At 40.1% G+C, this 8,135-nt stretch overlaps 1 pseudogene; it reads right to left on the bottom strand.

Annotated features, from left to right (window-relative positions):
• Positions 1-270: 270 nt before the first annotated feature.
• On the bottom strand, positions 271-6,891 carry LOC139391966 (uncharacterized; annotated as a pseudogene).
• Between the last annotated feature and the right edge of the window lie 1,244 nt (positions 6,892-8,135).

Here is an 8,135-nt window from a genome sequence, read left to right as displayed (position 1 = left end):
GATTTGACACAATTGTATGCAAATTAATACGATTGCAGTCCTAAATATGATCTGCCATAATAAGGCACCTATCCCCTATGTAGTGAATGGCTCTGGTCAAATGTAGTGCACTATATAGGGAATTGGGTGTCATTTGGGACATATATTTGAGTTTCTCCATGTTGAACATCTTGGGGAAAAACAGGGAGCACTTTATTGTGGACCAAGATACAACTTTCAAAAATAAGTAGACTAATTTCTACTGTCTATCATTTTGAGGTGAACTGTGCCTCAGGCTTCACAACTTCGGAAGAAAGAGCTTGTTTTTGGCTGAGTGGGAGACCGAGCAGGTGGAGCTAGAATCTGATCCAGCCCTCAAGCGGAGACTTGCGAGTCCAGATCTGAGGAGATGGTGTTTGGGAAATGATTATGGAAATCCAACAAAGAACAAGACTATCTACCTTTGTTACAACATCTTTATCAAACTGGAGCGTTGCAAAGTTTGCTATTTGCTAATATGAGGAGTTATATTTGAACCCAACCCTGAAGCACTTACAGGACCTTACGTCTAAATCTAAATAACTTGGCCATTTGACAATTCCATGCCCATACCTCTGTACACTTTTGGCCCCTGCTCTTGACCTCTTGACGCCTTTGTAACCCTTCTCTCCAAATATCATTGAACCAGAGAAAAGAAAGAATCAAAGGACATGATTACTGAAGAGAAGAGATTGAAGAAAGTATATATGCAAGAATGTATAATGCTGTAATTTGAGAATGATGACTGGGCAAGACCCCCCCCCCCCCCCCCCCCCCCCCCCCCCCCTTATACCTTAGAAAAACGTGTCCAGCGATCAAAGGGTGTGTTGGGGGAAACATGGGTCACCAGATGAAGGTCCCGATGGTCCTGAGGGTGGCCCAGTCGGCCCCTTTCAACATGAAGTCCCTCAAGGAGTTTCCACTGGACCCTCCGCCACCTCTCTCCGGCCTGACCTGGGGAGAGGGCACCTCAATACTGGGAACACCTGGCATGAGGGAGAGGTCACAGAAATTAATACAGTGTTACAACATTAAACAGTAATTACAATAAATGTTATTAGACCAGTCTATTACAGAGATGATGCTCAGTTGGTTATGGCAATTGGCAAGCATCAGTCAACAACTATGGAATCTGCCTCAGTTAAATACCTAAACCAGTAGTAATGGCATGGCTCATCTATAACCATATATTTTTTTAACCAGGGAATTTCATTCACACTACACATTAGAATCAGCACTGCCCTGTCAATATCAACTTTGTATTGGTATGTCCGAGGGTTGTGTTGTGTTTTTGCCATCATACAAACACCTTGTCATGCCAAAGAAAAAAGGCCAGTGACCAGGCCAAGGATGGCTGAGTGCTCCTACCCAACTGTCCTGGTCAAAACTGGCCATCGAATCAGCCTAGCGGTGAGAAGAACTCTTACATCTCTTTGAAAACCTGGCCAAATACCTCAGACTCCTGGATCATCACTCAGTTTGGGCCCAAGCTGAACCCAAACCCCCACTGATCATCAAACGGGTCCTGCTGGCCACCGCCACCTTAAGAACCATCAAAGTACATTCCATCCTACTTTTCATCTTCATCATGTGTCATGCCATCAAAGAAGTGGTCTCTGAGCAAGATTAGGAGAAGTGAGCAAGGAGAAACTTTAAGGATATGTTATTTTGCATCTAAGCAGTTATGCTTGTACAAGGAAGTAATAGCATTTTGCTTGTTTTGGGGGGACACAGCTACATCACAACCTACCCTTTAGCCCCACCTTCTGGTCAAAATCTTCTAGCACGAAATACTTATTTTGTGGTAGAAGACAAACCAATAAAATACTTATCATTAAATAGCTTGCTAAACATATAGCTAGTCATCTCAACTAGTTAGGGTGCTGGTTTAATTGGCTTCAAGACAGATTATTAACAGGGGTTATGCAGTGCCATTCATGTTATTAGCAATCTACACTGAACAATAATATAAAATGCAACAATTTCAAAGGTTTTACTGAGTTATATAAGAAAATCAGTAAAGGAAATCAGTAAATTGAAAAAAATGATTAGTACTGATCAATGGATTTCACAACTGGAAATACAGATATGCATATGTTTGTAACAGTATTTTTATTGGAATTTCACAATTTTCACCCATATTAAGAGATACAACAGAGACAAAGCACACAGAAAAAAAAAACAAGAAAAACAGCACCCACTTACACATATCTACACGTGTATACATATACATACATATATATGTATGTATATACATATTTACGTATATATATATACATATATGTATACATATATATGTATGTATATATACATATATATATATGAATATATACATATATATGTATATATATATACATATATATGTATGTGTATATATATATATACACATATACATGTATGTATATATATATACATATACATGTATGTATATATATATACATATATATGTATGTATATATATATATACATATACATGTATGTATATATATACATATATATATATATGTATGTATATATATACATACATATGTATATATATACATATATACGTGTATATATATATATATATACATACATATATATACATATACACACATATATATATATATATATACATATACACACATATACATACACCCATACATATACATACACTCATGCATATACACACATATACGCGTACGCACACACACACACACATACACACCCATACATACGTACACCATTTTCCTCTTCCCGCTCTGTGCTTCTCTCACCCCATCACCATCATTGCGTCTCTCAATACATACATTTTAAACAAACTTACAAACAGAAATTAAACAAAAAAGCTCAGTTTAAACCAAGAGGTTAGGTTCCACACATGGAACGTACAGTATAGTTCTGAAATACATATATCCCCGCCATTCTACGAGAATCCTTGCAGCATAATAGCTGATACCTCAGGTTCTAGGTCATTTAGATAAGGTTCCCATACTTTGTAGAACTGGTCTGTTTTAGAATGCAATGTACATGTCAGATATTCCAGAGGCACCCATTCAAATAGTATCTTATGCCAATCTTTAATAGAAGGAACCTTATCACTAATCCACTGTAAAAGGATGTTTTTCCTCGCTGCGAAGGTAAGGATGTTGTAAAGCCTCCTTTTACCCACAGAAGTAACATGCCTACTAGGGAGACCTAACAGTAAAGAAACTGGGTCCAATTCTAGATCAACACCTAGGATCTTTTCAATTTCTTGCAGAACACCAGACCAGTAATCTTTGTATTTTGGTACATGACCATAAACAATGTGTTAGGGTGCCTGTATCAGTTTTGCATTTAAGACACTGAGGGGAAGAGGAAGTGGGGCTAAAAGCATGTCTGCGATTTGGGGATATATGCAATCTGTGTATTATTCTTAATTGGATTGCTCTAGTACGATTACATATAGATATTGTTTTTGCATATCTCCAAATGTCCTCCCACATCTCTTCGTCAATAGTAACAGACAATTCTTTCTCCCACACTTGTTTCACCCTCTGTGTGTTGACAGCAGAAAAGGACCTTAAAGTATCATAAAACAGACTTACAGACATTTTCCTTTGTGGGAAAAAAAGCATTCTTTCAATAACAGACACATCAGGGTTACCAATTAAGGTGGTGCTCTTCAGAATATAATGTCTTACTTGTAGGAAGCGGAAAAAGTCCTGCTTTGGGAGTCAATATTTCTCGACCATCTGCTCAAATGACAACAAAATCTTATCAGCAAATAAGTCATTTAGCCTGCGTATGCTCTTATTAAGCCAAAAGTTAAAGCCAGCATCCAGCAATCCTGGACTGAAATCTGGGTTGTTAAGAATTGGGGTAAGAGCAGAGGTTAGTTTGGACCTTCCCAGGAAGCGTTGAACTGACCTCCATACTTTGAGTGTGTTAAGTGTAACGGGATTATTGCAGTGATCTTCTACAGACTTGAAACTTCTGAAAAATAAAAGATCCTGTAAGGGGTATTTTGAAAGAGAAGTCTCAATGTCTAACCAGATAGAGGAGTCATCATTTGTGATCCAGTCAGAAATATAACAAAGGTGGGCACACCATTGATAGAACCTGATATTGGGCAGGTCCAAGCCGCCCATAGAACTTGGCAGCTGCAATATTGCCATCTTAAGTCTTGGCTTGCGTTTACTCCATATAAAGGAACTTAGCCATCCATTTACATCCTTTATTACCTTATTGGAGAGTAGTACTGGGACCATTTGGATTGGGTAAAGTAGTCTAGGTAAAATGTTCATTTTCAAGAGGGATATTCTACCCAACCAAGAAATCGGGAGAGTTCCAGCGCTCCAGATCCTGTCTTATTGTATCAAACAAGGGAACAAAATTGGCTTTGTACATTTGCTGGAATTTAGGAGTTACAAATATACCCAGATACATGAAACCTGAGGGAGACCATTTAAAAGGGAAGGGGGGAGAAGTATTAGGTACAGAGTGTAGGCTACCAAGTGGCATAGCCTCTGACTTAGTTAGGTTAATCTTGTAGCCTGAGAATTCGCTGAATAATTCAATAATATTAATAAGAGCCGTAATTGAAGTCTCGGGACTAGAGATGAATATCAGGACATCATCCATTTTATAAAGTTGTCACCCAGACCAAATTTATTTAGAGCAAATAGGTAAGACCACTCCACACGATCAAATGCTTTCTCAGCATCTAGGGAGAGCACAAGACCATCCACAGCACTTTGTTGGTAAGCTTGAATTACATTAAGAAGCCGCCTGACATTGTTGCATGACTTACGGCCCTTAATGAAGCCAGTTTGGTCTCCTTTCACAATTAGTGGCAGTGAGTCCTCTAATCTTGTGGCTAGAATTTTAGAAAGCAATTTTCTATCCACATTCAGAAGGGAAATTGGTCTGTACGAGGAACAAGACTCTAGACATTTTCCCTTTTTGAGAATAAGTGAAATGTTGGCTTCTCTCAGCGTTTGAGGGAGTTGGTCATTTGAAAATGAGTGGTTAAACATATCACGCAGTGGCTCAAGGATCAGGCCATGGAACTCTTTATAGAACTCACTACAAAACCCGTCTGGTCCTGGGGCCTTACCATTTTGCAGATTCTTAATTGCGAACATTATCTCTTCCTTGGTAATACAGGCATTAAGGAGAGACCTCTGTTCTTCGGAGATACTAGGGAGCTCAATCTTACAAAAGAAGTTCTCCATTAATTTGGGTGCATCCTTTGGCAGTTCTGAGGCATAAAGGTTTGTATAAAATTTCTTAAATGAGTCACTTATCAATTTATGTTCATATAAATGATTACCATCAGAATCAGTAATAGTAGCAATTGACTGAGAGTCAGCTCTCTTTTTAGCTAGGTATGCCAAGTACTTTCCTGGCTTATCGCCATGTTCATATAGCTTTTGCCTGACAAATCTCATTTTCTTTTCAGCGTCCTGTGTTAGGAGAGAGTCTAACGTTGATCTAATGACTGATATTTCCTTTAATAGGGCAGGAGTGGGAGTTTTAATGTAGTCCTCTTTAGTTCCTAATTCACCCTCTAACATTTTTTGCTTTTCATGCTTTTTCCATCTCTTAGTAGCTGTGTATGACATAATCAGACCCCTGGCATATGCTTTACAGGTCTCCCAAAGGAGCGAGGGGTTATCTGTTGATTGAGAGTTAATTGAGAAAAATGCTTTAAACTCTGTAATAAAATATGATGTGAATGTATGGTCTTTAAGAATGGTTGTAATTCAACCTCTAATGTCTTGACCGTTGAGTTTTATGTCCAGGATCACCTCAGCATGATCAGATATGACTATGCTTCCTATCCTAGCGGATAAAACAGACTGCAAAGACGTACTTTGTAATCTATTCTAGTCTGACATCCATGAGGTGCAGAGAAAAAAGTGAACTCTCTGTTGGAGGGATGAGAAGCTCTCCAGACATCCGCATACCCCAGATCATCACAAATAGCTTTAAGTGACTTAGCTTGAGGAGAGAGTGAAGCTATACCGCTGGGAAACTTATCAATAAGGGGGTTCAACAAGCAGTTAAAATCTCCTCCAACCACTGCAGTGTCCGAGTTTAATTCTGAAAAGTCTAGAAATACCTTAGTGAGGAAATCAGGGGGGTGAGCAGAGGGGATGTAAATATTCATTATGGAAATGTTCTGCCCTTGTAAAGTACCATTAATTATAACAAAGCGACCAAATTTATCTTTCACACAATTCAAGACCTTAAGTGGTAAGTTATTTTTCACCAGAATTGCTACCCCTCTACTTCTGGATGTAAATGATGAGAAAAACACTCCATGACGCGCTGCTTGTCGGTGAAGTTGTGGAACTTTATAACCACCGGCCGTGGGCGCTGATTGGGACCGGGTATCGGTGCTTGAGAGCGATGGGCTCTATCCAGCTTCACACGACCAGCCTTAGTGTCCATTTGTAGGTAGCCAGGGATCCATTCCTCAAAGAATTTTACTGAACGTGTCCCTTCAGAATTTCCCGGGAGTCCCACAACACGAATATTGCATCTGCGTCCTCGATTATCCAAGTCGTCAATGTGCTCCGCCATTTCGCGCACCTGTTTCTCAAGTGCTTTTATCTTAGCGTCCATAGATGTAGTTGAAGTTTCCACTGCATCAATTCTTCCTTCCGCCTCAACAACACGTTCCACAACCCTCTGTAGTTCAGCTGAATGGCCTGCTATTGCTTCCAAGACCGTTCTTATCTTAGCATCGATCACTTTAGTAATGTTATCAGTCATCTTTTGAATCACCAGGTCCATTGTGCCTGGATCTGCAATGGTGCTAGCCTCGCTAACGTTAGCTAGCTCCTCATGCACATCCACGGGGGTGGTGGTTTTGGTCGACTTCTTAGTAGTTCTGTTGGGCATGTTGTCGGAGATTTTTGCGAAATAGCCGTCAAGACTCATTATATGGTAACTTATTTAGCCAATTCTACCACTTTTTCAAGCTAGGAGATTAATGTAAAAATATAAATTTACGAATGCCACGAGAGCTCGCTGAAACACCGTGTTCTCTCTACGGCGCCATTTTCCTCCTGCATATATGCATATGTTGATCACAGCTACCTTAAAAAAAAGTTAAGGGCCTGGATCAGAAAACCAATCAGTATCTGGTGACCACCATTTGCCTCATTCAGCACAACACATCTCCTTTGCATAGAGTTGATCAGGCTGTTGATTGTGGCCGGTGGAATGTTGTCCCACTCCTCTTCAATGGCTATGCGAGGTTTCTGGATATTGGCTGGAACTGGAACACGCTGTCGTGCATGTCGATCCAGAGCATCCTAAATATGCTCAATGGGTGACATGTCTGGTGAGTATGCAGGACATGGAAGAACTGGGACATTTTCATCTTCCAGAAATTGTGTTCAGATCCTTGTGACATTATCATGCTGAAACATGCGATGGCGGCGAATGAATGGCACGACAACGGGCCTCAGGATCTCATCACGGTATTTCTGCATTCAAATTGCCATAGGTCAAATGGAATTGTGTTAGTTGTCCGTAGCTTATGCCTGCCATACCATAACGGCATCATGGGGAATTTGGTTAAGAAAGTTGACACCTGGAAACCGCTGGCCAATATGATGCTGTCTGCCATCTGCCCGGTACAGTTGAAACCATGAAGAGTACACTTCTCCAGCGTGACAGTGGCCATCGAAATTGAGCATTTGCCCACTGAAGTCGGTTACCACCCCGAACTGCAGTCAGGTCAAGACCCTGGTGAGGACAACCAACTTCCTTGATGTACTGGACATCCTGCCAAATTCTCTAAAATGACTTCTGGTAGAGAAATTAACATTCATTAACAGCTCTGGTGGACATGTTTGCAGTCAGCATCCCAATAGCATTCTCCCTCAATAGTTTAGACATCGGTGGCATGTGTTGACAAAACTGCACATTTTAGGCCTTTTAATGTCCCCCAGCACAAGGTGCACCTGTGTAAAGATCGTCCTTCTAATCAGTTTTGTTGATATGCCACACCTGTCAGATGGATGGATTAGATTGGCAAAGGAGAAATGCTCACTAACAGATTTGTGCTCAAAATTTGAAAAAATCTTTTTCATATGTAAAGTTTGTAAGATCTATTATTTCAGCACATGAAACACTGG

Source organism: Oncorhynchus clarkii, chromosome 32 (assembly GCF_045791955.1).
Source record: "Oncorhynchus clarkii lewisi isolate Uvic-CL-2024 chromosome 32, UVic_Ocla_1.0, whole genome shotgun sequence".
NCBI lineage: Eukaryota > Metazoa > Chordata > Actinopteri > Salmoniformes > Salmonidae > Oncorhynchus > Oncorhynchus clarkii.
Note: the sequence above shows the minus strand (reverse complement) of the source record. Positions and strands in the feature narration are given on the sequence as shown.